The sequence below is a fragment of the Macaca fascicularis genome, chromosome 4 (assembly GCF_037993035.2).
Source record: "Macaca fascicularis isolate 582-1 chromosome 4, T2T-MFA8v1.1".
In the NCBI taxonomy this organism is placed as follows: Eukaryota; Metazoa; Chordata; class Mammalia; order Primates; family Cercopithecidae; genus Macaca; species Macaca fascicularis.
Genome location: NC_088378.1, coordinates 121,842,017 through 121,857,031, shown reverse-complemented (window position 1 = coordinate 121,857,031; position 15,015 = coordinate 121,842,017). Strand labels below are relative to the sequence as shown.

Sequence of the window (15,015 nt, the reverse complement as noted above, 5' to 3'; positions counted from 1 at the left end):
ATCCCATTCCTCCTGACTAACTGAGACCTCCCAATAGGGATCTCCAGGCACTTCCTGTAATAGCATTTGGGGGCAGCATCAGGTCAGTGCCCTTTGAGATGGAGCTCTAAGAGGAAGGAGCAGGCTGCCATCTCTACTATTTTGCAGCTTCACTGGTAATACCTCCAAGTGCAGGGGGTACCTAGGTGATTAAAGTCTGGAGTAGACCCCCAGCCAACCACAGCAGCCCTACAGAAGAGGGGTCTGACTGCTGAAAGAAAAACAAACAAATAGAAATCAACAACAATAGCAGCATCAACAAAAAAGACCCCACAAAAACCCCATTCAAAGGTCAGCAACCTTAAAGATCAAAGACAGATAAGATCACAAAGATGAGAAAGAATCAATATAAAAATGCTGAAAATTCAAAAAGCCAGAGCCCCTCTTCTCCTCCAAATGATCACGACACCTCTTCATCAAGGGCACAAAACTAGGCTGAGACTGAGATGGCTGAATTGACAGGAGTAGGCTTCAGAAAGTGGGTAATAATGAACTTCACTGAGCTAAAGGAGCATGTTCTAACCCAATGGAAAGAAGCTAATAATCATGATAAAACGTTACAGGAGATGATAACCAAAATAGCCAGTTTAGAGAGGAATATAAATGACCTGATGGAGCTGAAAAACACAACAAGAAAACTTCACAGTGAAATCACAAGTATCAACAGCCAAATATGCCAGGTGGAGGAAAGAATCTCAGTGCTTGAAGACTGTCTTTCTGAAATAAGACGAGCGGAAAAGAATAGAGAAAAAAGAATGAAAAGATATGAACAAAACCTCTGAGAAATATGTGATTATGTGGAAAACAAATGAACAAACAAACAAACAAACCTATGACTGATTGGTGTAACTGAAAGAGACGGGAGAGCAGAAGCAAGTTGGAAAACATACTTCAGGATGTCATCCGGGAGGACTTCAACCTAGCAAGACAGGCTAACATTCAAATTCAGGAAATCCAGAGAAGTCCATTAAGATACTCCACGAGATCAACCCCAAGACATCTAATTCTCAGATTCTCCAAGGTTGAAATGAAAGAAAAAATGTTAAGGCAGACAAAAAGAAAGGCTAGGTCACCTACAAATGGAAACCCATCAGACTAACAGCGGACCTCTCAGCAGAAACTCTGTAAGCCAGAAGAGATTGGGGGCCAGTATGCAACATTCTTAAATAAAAGAATGTCCAACCCAGAATTTCGTATCTGGCCAAACTAAGCTTCATAGGTGAAGGAGAAATAAGATTGCCTTCAGACAAGCAAATGCTGAGGAAATTCATCACCATCAGGCCTGCCTTTTAAGAGCTCCTGAAGGAATCACTAAATATGGAAAGGAAAAACTGTTACCATCCACCACAAAAACACACTGAAGTACAAGCAGTTCTCATGTCTCAGCCTCCCAAGAAGCTGAGATTACAAGTGTGTACCACCATACCTGGATAATTTTTGTATTTTCTATAGAGATGGGGTTTCACCATGTTGTCCAGATTGGTCTTGAACTCCTTGCCTCAAGCAATCTGCCCACCCCAGCCTCCAAAAGTACTGGGATTATAGGTGTGAGCCACCACGGCCTGCCAGCATTAATTATCTTACATCTGGATAACTTGCTGCAGCTTCTCCATCAACATTTGCTCTTTCACTTTGTACTTTTGCTTTATGAAGATGGCTTCTTTCCTTAAACCTCCTGGAGCAACTTCTGCTAACTTCAAACTTTTCTTCTGCAACTTCCTCCCCTCTCTCAGTCTTCATAAAATCCAAGAGGGTTAGGGCCTTGCTCTGTATTAGGCTTTGCTTAAGGAAATGTGGCTGGTTTGATCTGTCCAGACTACTAAAACTTTTTCCATGTTTTGCTTTTATATTATTCATGTGTTCATTAGAGTAGCACTTTTAATTTTCTTCAATAACTTTTATTTGCATTCACAACTTGATAACCGGCACAAGAGGTTTAACTTCTGACCTGTCTTAGCTGTCAACCTGCCTTCCTCACTAAGCTTACTCAGTTTAGCCTTTTGATATAAAGTGAGAGACTTGCAACTCTTCCTCGCATTTGAATACTTAGAGAACATTGGAGGGTTATGACTTGGCCTAATTTTAATATTGTTCTGTAGAAATAGGGAGGTCCAAGGAGAGGACGACATATAGCAACTGCCTATTGTTGGAGCAGTCAGAACACACACAACATATATTAATTAAATTTGCCATCTTATATGGGTGTGGTCCACGGCACCCCAAAACTATTACAATAGTGACATCAGGGATCACTGGTCACTGTAACAAGTATAATAATAATGAAAAAGTTGAAAATATTTTGAGAATTACAGTATTGTGAGAATGTGGCACAGAGATGTGAAGGGAGCACATACTATTGGGAAATAGTCCTTAGAGACTTATTTGATGCAGGGCTGCCAAAATCTTTAATTTGTAAAAAAAAAAAAAAAAAATGCAGTATCTGTACAACACAATAAAGTGAAGTGCAGTAAACAAGGTATGCTTGTATTTGTACACTTATGCTCATAGCAGCATAATTTGCAATAGCCAAAGGTGAAAACAACCCAAATGTTCATTGACAGCCGAATGTATAAACCAAACGTGCTATATACACACAGTGGAATATTATTCATCCTTCAAAATAAATGACGTTCCAACACATTACAACATGGATGAACACAGATTGAAGATATTATGTTGAGGGAAATAAGCCCGTTACAAAAGGACAAACACTATATGAGTACACTTATATGAGGTACCTAGAGTATCAAATTGATAGAAACAAAAAGCGAAATGTGGTCTCCAGGAGCTGAGGAAAGGGAAAATGAACAGTTATTGTTTAATTTGCACAGTCTCAGTTGACAAAGATGAAAAAGCTCTGTAGACAGTGAGATGGTTGCAAAATAATATCAATGTACTTTATGTTCCTGATCACTAATGCTACATAATTGAAAAATGATAAATGGTAAATTTTATAGGAATTCTGCTATTGGAAAAGAGGCAGAAGCTGTTGTTTTTATTATTTACATACATTACAAATGTAACTTAAAAATGAGATTGATTTTGTGGCTTCTTGAGAAACCAAATGAAGAAAAATGGAACTAAGGGATGTCAATGATAAACACAGCCAAACATTAGTTAAATTGTTGAGAAAATACTTGAGTCAGTAATGACTATTGCAGTACGGAAAAGAATCCAGTGTGAACTCAAGTCAACTTAGATTCATACAGAGTGACTGGCATTATAAAGGGAGGATGAGGAAATAGGGAGCGGGTGAGTGGAAGCTCAATAGTGCCAGAGAAAGAAAACAAATTTAAAAGTGGGGAGTTTGTCCATGGAAAACACACCTGGGTTTGCTAACTGGCACTAACTGGCACTTGTGGGAATTAGGCTACACTTTTCCCACAGACACTGTGACACAGGGGCCCTAATCTTCAGGTGTTGGCTGAAACAAACTTTTGATGATCTTGAGTTTTTTCAGGAATGCACTTTAAGAAAGCCTAATATCATCCTACGGATGCAGCCTTAAACTGTTTGAAATGATTGAAGTGTGTTTTCAAGTCTTTATAGGCCAAAATTGGCAGGTATATTTAAGAAATAGGCTCCTCTGAGCCAGGCTAGAGTTTGGTAAAATAGAATCTTTTTTAGAGGTTAAGCATCTTCTATAAGTCATATATTAAGGGAATTACACTTCATTGGGATCTGAATTATAAGAGGAATTCAGTAGGTCAAGTGTAAGTTTGTAATAAGCCAGTAGAATGATTACAGTTTTTTCTCATTTTCTTTTTTTGGTCACACATGCTTACAGTCACTTAAAAATACATGTATTTGCCAACACACAGGCTTACCTTTTTATAAAGGTTACCTGCTATATCTTTATCTGAGGATGTCCATTCCCCACTCTGAAAAATTTTAGACTCATTGTACCAACCTTCAAATACATTTGATCATGAGACAGGATAAGATGAAAATTGTATATTTCCTCAACAGACATTTACTCTCTGAAAAAGGGAAACAGGGCTGGGTCACACTCTACAAGAATATTTTTCTCATTTTTATTTTACAAATGCTTCTCTGATCATCTAGGCAACATCTAGAGAGGATAAACTCCGTTATATCCCTGTTGGCAATCTTCTTTCTTTCTCATTGATAAATGAGTATGTGGTGCCCAGGTTCAGTGATAAGTTGACAGCAGGAGATGATAAACAAGTTTTGAAATCAGATCAACTAACCTTTCAGTCTCTGCCTCTTTCAAGCTAATGGAGATAAGTGAAACCAAATCAGAGAAGCTTAAGAATTGTAACAGGGTCCATGGCTACTCTAAAGCCATTGTATTCATTATGTAAGGACCATGAGATAAGCATCTGTTCTATTTAACCATCCACCACCTATGGTGTGGGCTTTTTATCCAGCATGGTATTCAGGAATGATCCTCCTTTCTCTGGGCCAGGGAAGATTCAAATTGTCAACTTATTGAACCCAGTCCCACACTATTTCCCAGGGCCACAATTTTTCAGTCCAATACTCACCCACCACTCCACCGCCTCCCACATCTCAAGTACTTTTTGGTAGAGTGGCCATGTCTTCCAGTTCAGAGTGTCCCAAGGTATGTGAAAACTAAATCCAGGAAGTCTACCTAATGATGAACTTGCCTTTCTCTACACAGTATTTGAGTTTCTTCTCTGAAAAACACCCTGCTACTTACACCAAGGAAATTAATGCGGCTAAGGAAAACACACGACGGTGTATTCATCTCCTGTCTTTACAACAACCACCAACAGTAGCCAATTCAGCTTATAGTGTTGCTTCTCTGTGATAGGCAATGTAAGTATTCAAAAGGCTATTCAGATTTCTGTCCCATTTTAGGAGAATATGAATTTAAGTAATTCAAAAGCCTAACATTCTGTCACAAGGGATTGTGAAGAGAAGACAAGGAAGAGAAAGAAAGTTAAAAAAAAGAACTTTAATTTCCTGCCCTACCTGTTCATCCTCTATCTCTGGTAGTTCCCATCCTCAATGGGGTAGTGAGCTTTAGAAATATCTAGATAGGTATGGGAGCAGCTAGAAAATTGTGAGTACTTGTATGCTTTCCTCAGAGAATAAGGAGTAAGCAAACTTTGAGGGAAGCCTTGAGTTAATGGTTTTACAATGTGTCCTTGGTAAATAAATCAAACTGCTAGAGCCCATGTCCTTTAATATGGCTTGGGTTAATAACTTTTCAGTTACCGTAGAAATGGCACACAAAATTGCTAAGGGTGCTCAAGAGTAAACAAGAGGTAGAGAAAATCCAAGAGAAGAGTATTTTACTTTAATTTGCAAAAACAAATTTTAAAAAGTATTGTACTGCATTAGACCAAATTTGCTACACTGAATTCAAATTTATTTTATTTTTTTCAAAATGTTTTTTCTTCACTATTTAGCAAAAAGACTAGCGAGGAAAGTTAGCTCAATTCACAGAAAATAAACAAATTAATATTTTCCCTACACTTTTCAGTGAAATGGTAGCCATTTGGTGATCTGCAGAGTCAGGTTGGTAAGGCTGTGTTGAGCTGTGTCCGCAGTGGAAAGGTTAACCACCACCACCTATTACTGATGAAAAACACCAGCCAGTCCTCTTAGTTCCTGCACCCAATGTTGCTTTCTAAATTCCTTTAAGAGCTACTTTTACTTGCTGTGTATTTTTAAGGTGGATGTGTGATGAAATAAGGTCATATATGTGTCTATATACAAGTAGTACACTTGAAAAATGAAAAAAAAATTTGATGAGTTACAAATGCTAAAGCATACAGTATGGTGAAATCCTTTTGTCATAAGAGTTTTGGAGAACATCTAAAAGAGCTTAGTTTTATTCAGTTATGCTACTGAAAATTAATTTGTCAATGATATTGCTCAAAAATTACCAATAATCTGTAGATATAGAAGTTCCATTAGTACTTTTTATTATTTTATAATGAAATATTCTTGTCGATACTCTTAATATCTAATAATAAAATACTAATGGCTTTTCTGAAAACTAGCAGTGAACCTAATTTACATGGTTGTTATATTGCCATGAGATGGGCTCACCTTTGATCCCTTAAAAATGTTCTTATGGGTAGATGAGAAGAATTGCATATGGACAATTCCTAAAGCTAAAGAAATCCTAGTGCTAATATACTGTGGGTAGCTGACATAACTGCATTGAGTGGAAACCATCTAAGCATCTAGCTGCCTGTTCAGTCATTATTGCATTGCTCAAATATTCTATAATTTTTAGAGCTTTGATTCCCTTATCCTTGGTGACCTGAATTTGGAATCTATAAATGTGAATATTCAAATTAAATAATAATGATAATTTTTAAAACCCTGTGTATTAGGCCACATTTCATTGTCAAGTATGGGTACAAATGTAAATATAGACTGCATGATGTTACTTACTCTTGCCTTGAAATTAACAACCCCTGGAGAGTTTTGAGCCCAAAGATGGGCCATATATGAACCCACTGCATATCCCTACTTGCAATTTTCCATTCCTGTTCTTTGATCTGTATTAGTTTACACTACTTTGACATCATTCTGGCCTTTTGTGCAGCATCTTTACTCCAGTTCTATAGAGGAAGAGTAAATATCAAACACATGATCTTATTAACATTTCCATGATGAGTCTAGATTATTTTTTACAATCACATCTAGCAATATCCTCAACTTATAAGCTAAAAATTTAAATAATGAAATTACTCTTGAATATTATGGTAGAAAAAATAAAACCCAGTTCCTTAAATTCACAAATTCAAAAGCTGATTAACATTCAGATTAGCCTCTCTTTCTGATGTAATAAACACTTAAGGAAATGTTTTCAGTAGATCTACCAAGATAGAAATCCATCACATCATTTATTTGTAGTTTTACCTCTGACATGTTATTTTATCTATTGATATCTCAGTTTTTTGACTCATAATTCATATTTAAACATTTGTTCAAAAGGCTTAATGTGATAATCAATGCCATATAATTATTATATGACAAATCCTATACTATGTGCTGAATTAATAAATGGTAACTATATTTGGAAAGAAGTATAGTATTGGGCATCTATATTTAAAATTGTGAATAATAAAAATTGATAGGTAACACAACACACTAGAATCTGTTTCTAATTCTGCAAATAGTGTTTCTTACTTTTTCCTCACAGCAACTCCAAAATGGAGGTACTATTGTTATCTCCATTTACAAATTAGGAAACTGAGGTACAGATATGCTCTCGGGTACTTGTCAGCAGTAGTTGTTCTACAAATAAGGTGAAAAGTAAAACCTCTTTATCATTAGGTATTGGATAAATAATCTCCCTAAGACTGTTTCATCCTCTGATTCTCTACATTGATTTAAAGGACTGCCACTATATTCACATGCAAAACATTAACAAAAAAAGTGTGAACATTGTTTTTTCAATAGGATTTTATGTAAGTTATTTAGCTCCTCATTAGAATAATTTTAGAATGACAACCTAATTTAGAATTTCAGTATTTTCTCTTTTAGTGGAAGAAGTCTTAACTATATGTGTGTGCTGCCATCTGATGATAACTTTCTAGGACTACATTTCATGTTAATGAATTTACTAAACTACAAGATGAGTGAAATAATTCATTAGCCTAACACTGTGTAAAAACATGGTTGTCAGCTTTTATTTTTTTCATGCAAGAAAAGACACACTTGTTACAGCCTGTGTCTAAGGAACAGAGATACAACACCACATTCAGTTTTCCCAGCAGAGGGAATATTATCACACTTACTAATAAAGATAACTTGCCTATTATTGAATACATATACTTAGAACAGGAACTTACCTAGTTAAATCCCAACTGACTGCTTGTTGTGGATGCTGTGCATCATCATTCTGAAGGGCTTATTCGCCCAGCAGCTGGGAGTCCTACCCCAAAGCAGCTCTACTGTCTGCCCTTTCTGAAAATTGCCGTAATCCCTTTGCTGGGCAAGCCCACTTCGAGAGCCGGTAGACATACATTTCAGGCTACCTTTCTCCAGTTCAGGACAACTCAGAAGAGCTTTCCTAGTTTTATAGCTTCCCATGGGATTAGCTAAGGCTTGTGTTGTGACTATATCACAGACCAGTTTCTTCTTGTGCTTAACCTTGCTCCTTGACAGGTACATTGTAAAAATAAATCTGTAGATTGCCCCCTAATAAACATTCTGCATGCTAATCTCCATCTCAGAGTATGCTTATTACATCCAGGGTAACCTCCCTGTAACACTAATTATATCCAGTTTGTACTTCAGACCACTTTGAGAAAACTGTCTAGGATATTACCTCTGACTACTGTTGGTAAAATACTTCTGTTTTATGATACATCCAGGAATAAAGTCACAAATGGGTACTCATAGTTGCTGCACCAGAGCTATGAATTCCAGCTTTAACAAGTGATTTTATTTAATCAGGTTGTCACTTTAGGTGATGACTTCTTTTTCTGTTTTCGAAAATCTCTGCAGGCAGTTATGTTTGGCCCTTCATTCTAACTGTAATTCTTTCAGGTTCACCCCACATATCCCATGCATTGGTTATAAAACAGTTTATTCTATATTCTCATATTTTCTTTGAAATGTCAATCAGTTTTAGTGATAAACTTAATTTATAATCTTGTTACTATTTCATAATTTTGTACCTTGGTACTTGAATACATGCATTCTTATAATATTTTCTAATGTCTCCTTTGTGCTCATCTTAACTCCCCAGTAATAAGGTTTCTAAAATCTTATTTTTAGACAAAAAAAGAGAAACCTTACTTTTAAATGAGCTAGTGTAAGGCTATGATTTTTATTTATTCTTCAATCGTTTTAGTACTAACTAGGAACATTCATTTGCTCTTCTGGCAACCAAGGAGTTTGGACCCTTTTTGTCCTAAGGAAGAAAAGTGGCTAAGAGCAGAATACCTGGAGCTGGCCCACTTCCACTGGAATATGGACTCCAGTGCTTATAACTTTGGATAAGGTACTTAATTTTTCTGAATGTCAGTGTCATTATCTGTAAAATGGAGACGGTGGTATTATCTACCTCACAGGATTATTGGAAGAATTGAATGAGTCAATGTAAGAAGGTACTAGAAAATTGCCTGTCAATAAGCACCATATGCATGTTAGCTAAAATCCTTCCAACAGGAGAATGCTTATGATAGCTATTGATTTGTATTGTTTTGTTCAAATGACTTTTTGAATTCTAAGATGACCAAGATTAAAATGTTGTCCTTATGTAATTTGCATGAAGAAGTTGTTCATTAGAATCACCCTGCGGGGCCTGCACTATTTTCTAACCCTTGTTGCTCTAGGCCAGACCAGGGTTCAAGAAGCAGGTTGAGAGTGCTCATAAACCTGAGTGATACTGCTGGCCAATGAATGTGAAACTAATTACCTCATGTGCCTGACTTACCTAAATTGGTCTTGTGGAAGAACGTAGGTTTAGAGTGCAAAGACCGTTTCTCTCAGCATTTATGGAATGCAATGAAACTAGAGAGTAAATTTACCAACATTTGTTTATCTGACAACATCAACAGGCTAAATATCTGGATATCTTAAATCTCAGATGAGTGTCTTAGCCTCTGGAATACTGCCCAATGAGGAAACCTATGAAATGTATGGATAACTTGTTAATCAATATTTGCCACATGTGCTGGCAGCATCAGTATCAGTTGGGAGCTTATGGTGACCTCCATGTCAGACCTCCTGAATCAGAATATCAGAGAAGGGGGCCCAGGCAAGTGTGCTTTACTAAGTTCTTCAGAAGATTCTTAAAGACACTGAAGTTTGAGAAGCATTGTCTTAGGGTACATAAGCATGAAGCTAGACTAGCAGAAACTCTGTCATTGACTAACTGTATGATGGTGAGAAAGTTGCTTACCTCTTTTTAGCTTCTCTTTCTTCTTCTGTATCATATGTTTGTTGTGAAGATCAAACTTTTAGTACATTGCAAGTGCATGGAACTTAACAAAAACTCAGTAGACATTATTATTATTATTGCCAATATTGATGTTGCTGATTTTTAGGTCTTACCATCTACAGCATGTTGCTGGCTGGTGAAATGACTCCTCTCCTGAGGGTGTAATATGCATTAACAATTTCTTCTTGTACATTTGGTGATTCAATGTTTGTTATTTAAGTGGTGAAATTGTTCACTACATTTATTAAATATTTAAATGGTAAATACTACAACTGCAAGGAAACAATGGATAAAAACTAAAAACACTACATATCAAGGCACCAGTTGAGATTGCTTTTAACAATTTTAGAATCCATGGTAGTAAATATACTGTAAATGTATGTGTAGGTATATAGTTTTCCATAGCTGCACCTTATCTAAGTTATAAACATATACATTTTGCATAAATTCCTTATATATGGTTTTTAAAAGCAAATTAATGAGAGGGCAGAGAGTTGGTGCTCATTACGTCTAACCTCAGAAGCAGGAGACAGATTAATTTACTTAGTCTGTTCCATTTTTAGAAGCAATGAACTTTTTTGAAAAAGTTTAAATAATCAAACTTCAGCTAAATTTTTAGAGTCATCCAGATAAAGGGAGACAAAGGAAGATGAAGACTCGTGAAATCAGCTGGCATTTCTCTTAGGCTGATTTATTTAACATGTAGTTCAACCTCCACAGTATTCTATTTCTTTCAAGTTGATTTACAGAATAATTTTGTGTTTTACAATTAACGGCATCTTCTATTAGATGAAATACTTTAATATATTGATATTCATTCCTAGGTTACCATGCTTCATCTGCCAATGCATTGAAAACTTTGAATATAAATTAATTCAACCACTGTAGAAGATGGTGTGGTGATTCCTCAAAGACCTAGAGGCAGAAATACCATTTGATCCAGCAATCCAATTACTGTGTATACACCCAAAGAAATATAAACCATTCTATTACAAAGGTACTTGCGTGCATATGTTCATTGCAGCATTATTCACAATAGCAAAGACATGGAGTCAACCCAAATGCCTATCAATGATAAAGAATATGTGGTACATATACACCATGGAATACCATGCACCCATAAAAAGGAACAAGATCATGTTCCTTTGCAGGGACATGGATGGAGCTGGAAGGCATTATCCTAAGCAAAATAACAAAGAAATGGAAAACCAAACACCCCATGTCTTCACTTCTAAGTGGGAGCTAAACAATGAGAACACATGGACACAAGGAAAGGAACAACACACACTGGGGCCTGTTGGGAGTAGGGGGAGAGAGAGCATTAGGAAAAGCAGCTAATACATGCTGGGCTTAAAGCATAGGTAATGGGTTGATCGGTGCAGCAAACCACCATGACACATGTGCACCTATGTAACAAATCTGCACATCTTGCACATGTACCCCAGAACTTAAAATAAAAAAAAAATGTAAAAAACCTCAAGAAAAAAAGAAAATGTGATTTCTCATTGTAATATTGGAAATGTAAGTTAATAGATGGTAAATAACAGTATGTTTACATCATTAGAAGCAAGTTTTATGACTGATAAATGTTTGTATGAGACAAAATTCTAGCCAGTCTATGGAGGTTGAGGAGACTTCCCTGCTACTTTCACCAATTTTACCCAGCTTGTCTTTCACAGGTATGAATCTTGATGACACCATATGACCCCACAACTAGGTCAACCTGAAATGTGTGTTTTATTGAAGCAAGTTTTTGCCTATGTTTACTGTAGAGATAATTTTATAGCCTCCTATATCCTGCTGTTGCTCTTGGGCAGGTTTCCCAGGTTTTGTTGGTGAAGATGTCCTCTGATTGATTCTCTAGCAATCCTTTGATGACTGCTAGCTTAGGCCAATTTTCCTAGTGTGATGATTAAACTACAGGTAAGAAGATATCAATACAGACTGTTAAATTCAGAAGAAATTCAAAGCAGTTTGAAATCAACTTTGAAATATGACACAAGTAATAATCTATTATTTATTCTATTAAGAAAATGTTGAGAATTTAATGAAATTCAATTCACCTTTCTCTTGACAATATATGTAAAATATGCATTTTATTAGGCTGGTACAGAGACAAGATGCAAAGATATGCAATCATTTATATTTCTCTAAGCAAATTTAATCACCCGTTTCACGAACAAAACGATGAATTATTCACTCATTTGATATTAATACATACATTTTATGAAGCAACAGTCTTCATTTTGAAACTACCCATGAACTACCAAGTTTGTATCGTAAAAAATTTCTGTGAAATTTTAGGATTGTTCTTAAAGGTAAAAAAGTGGCAGTGCAATTCTATTTACTCATTATTCAATGCAGAACAGCTTTTTTTTAAATTAAGAGATTCTTATTCTATCACATCGTGGAAAGATAAGTAATGCATACATTTTAACATACCTTCTTTATTATTCTATTGGTTTCTATATCTATTTAGCTACTCTTTAACATATTACTGTTACATAAATATTAAGATAATTTAATTTTGTTTAATTTTTGTTTCTCCAATATGGACATTTGTTGTTTCCTAAGTGACTGCAAAGTGCGTTAGATAATCATGGGGACAAAGTAAAATGGCTAAACCACTCAAATCACAAGGACATGTTTTCTGTAGGTACTATGCATACTGAATACCTCCTCATCTCTGTTATTAGTTATTATTTCAGGTAATCACAGAATAGGACAAACCCATGATGTGAGGTCCTACATGGAAATTTTAATTTTATTAAATTGAATTAAATAAGAATCATTACAAAGTAAACAAGGCAAATCATCTTTATCTCAAACTAATCCTAGAAGAGGACTGATATGTTGCTGAAAGTCAATTGTGTTTCATATTCCTTTAGAATTCAAATTGTAGCTGAATCACCTTGCATAACAAAAAATTATGTTCTAAGATTTTTTATTTTTCATAAAGTGCTTCAAAAATGATCCTTCAATAGAATTTTAAAATAGCAATTAGGAGATAGAGATTTCAAATCCACAATAACAAAGTTAATTTTCTAACAATACTTCATTACTAAGATTTTCTTAATTTTAGTCTTAGGGAGATTTTTAAAAAATCATTAAATAAAGTAATGAATTTGTTAATAAAAACTGGAATACAACTTCTACATGCCTGCATAATTATCTTCTAATACACACATGCAGGAGTCTCATTTTCCTTTATGAATTTTGGTCACTGCAGAATTTACACCTTCCAAAAGGAAATAGAAGAATGTGACTAAAACAAATTGAGTTTTCATAAAACACACCTTTTTTTATTAATGACAGTCATGCTATATCCTCTGCAGGTCTGCATAATGTAAAATAGATTTTCTCATTAAATAACTGCACATGATTGAACGATTTTTAATGTCTTTAAAATGTACGCTTTGTAATACATCATGTGATATCTTCCACTGCCATACAGGATACAGGCAGGGGAGGAGAGACTCGTAGTGTGTATAGGGTCTAGCTCCAGCAAAGAAAAGGAAATATAATGTGTGTTTTTAGTTCCAGCATTAAGTAGGGAAACTGAGGAGAGTTACTTAGAGCTAAGGAATATAGAACTGATGAGAATTAAATAGAGATTAGATGAACTATGTAAGCGGACACAGATCATTGATTCTCATAACCTTAATAGAAATATCCCTTAAGAATATACATATTCCAGAAAATGGCCAGACATCACTAATTCCCTTGTAAGATGGAAATTTAAGTAAGACATATTAGTTTTCTGAACTTCCTCTACCCCTAGAGACAACAGAAATTAGACCTGAATTTTAATATAGCCTTTTTCTCAGTTATAAAAATTGATGTACCCAAGGATGGTTAATTCTTTTGTTTTCTTGAGGGGCACAAAGAAATAGCCTCATTAGGAGATGTCCAAAGTTCATGGGGAAAAGATAGGTTGCTGTACAGGATTTTTGTTGAACTATCTATCTTGGACTCATCCCTGTTGAGATCAAGCCAGTGATTGAGATTAGGATGGATGTAACTGGGGTAGCAGTGGGGAGGGGAATGAACTTTGATGAAAGAAGTGCTGGCCATGTCTGGAATTTAGGTCTAAGAAGTTCAAAAAATACGTCAAACAAAAGGAAACATCAAAAAAATAAAAGGAGGCAAAAGAAACTTGTATCTTGATCATGAGACAGGTATCGTGGAAATAGATTTAGAGCATCTGCTGCTCTCACTTTGGCCATTGTAATTTTAGAACACTGCTGGAGGCAGGCTGAAGTGGGAAGCCAAAAACCTAGAACGACAAATACATTTAAGTCTGGCAGCCTCTATCCCTTGACAATTAAAACAGATGTAGCAGAGAAGGAAGAAATTATGAGTACAGCAGCAGAGAGGTTACCCTGTGAGAAGGAATTGTCCATTTGTGGAAACAGAGGATAGGGAGGAAGAGACCATTAACTGCAACACAAAACATCTCACGTCTTGTGACTTTCTTCAACTCAACCTAACACAGAAAAAAAATAAATAAAGTGAGAAGTCTTTTCTGATGTCTTCAGATATACCAACAAAGCCAACAAATATATCGATTCAAAAATATTTAATCTTATGAGAGGAAGATAACAGTGGAATATCATATACTAAAAGAAACTAAACTACTTAAAAAAATCAATACAAATTGTAAAAAGCACAAAAGTTGCAAAGAAATAAACATAATGGAAATCTAAATGGTGATCAAGCTATTATAAAATATAACTGCTTAGAGATATTGGAAATGAAATAAAAAATAGTTAAAATAAAAACTCAAAAGGATAGGTTGCATAGTTCATCAGTTATATAAATAGGTAAAGAAAGAATGAGTGAGCTGAAGCAAGGGGGTGCAGTGCTTTCAGAATGTATTGAAAAGGGCCAAAGAGAATGATAACAAAGTCAAGATATGTAAAAACTTAAAGAAATTGTCAAGATCCACCAGTGATAGTCATAAAAGGAGAGAAAGTATAAATAAATGTGACAAAATATTTGAGAAAATAATTATGTATCATGAAAAATAACATAAGATCTCACAAAAAAAGAGGATTATGCCAAGAATGGTGGCG

At 35.4% G+C, this 15,015-nt stretch overlaps 1 long non-coding RNA gene across 1 annotated transcript; it reads left to right on the top strand.

Annotated features, from left to right (window-relative positions):
• The first annotated feature begins 1,417 nt into the window (after positions 1 to 1,417).
• LOC135970432 (uncharacterized) lies at positions 1,418 to 10,940 on the top strand. The gene is made up of 4 exons (XR_010586107.1): positions 1,418 to 1,449; positions 7,190 to 7,295; positions 9,592 to 9,757; positions 10,765 to 10,940. It is a non-coding gene; the product is annotated as an uncharacterized lncRNA (long non-coding RNA).
• The last annotated feature ends 4,075 nt before the right edge of the window (positions 10,941 to 15,015 follow it).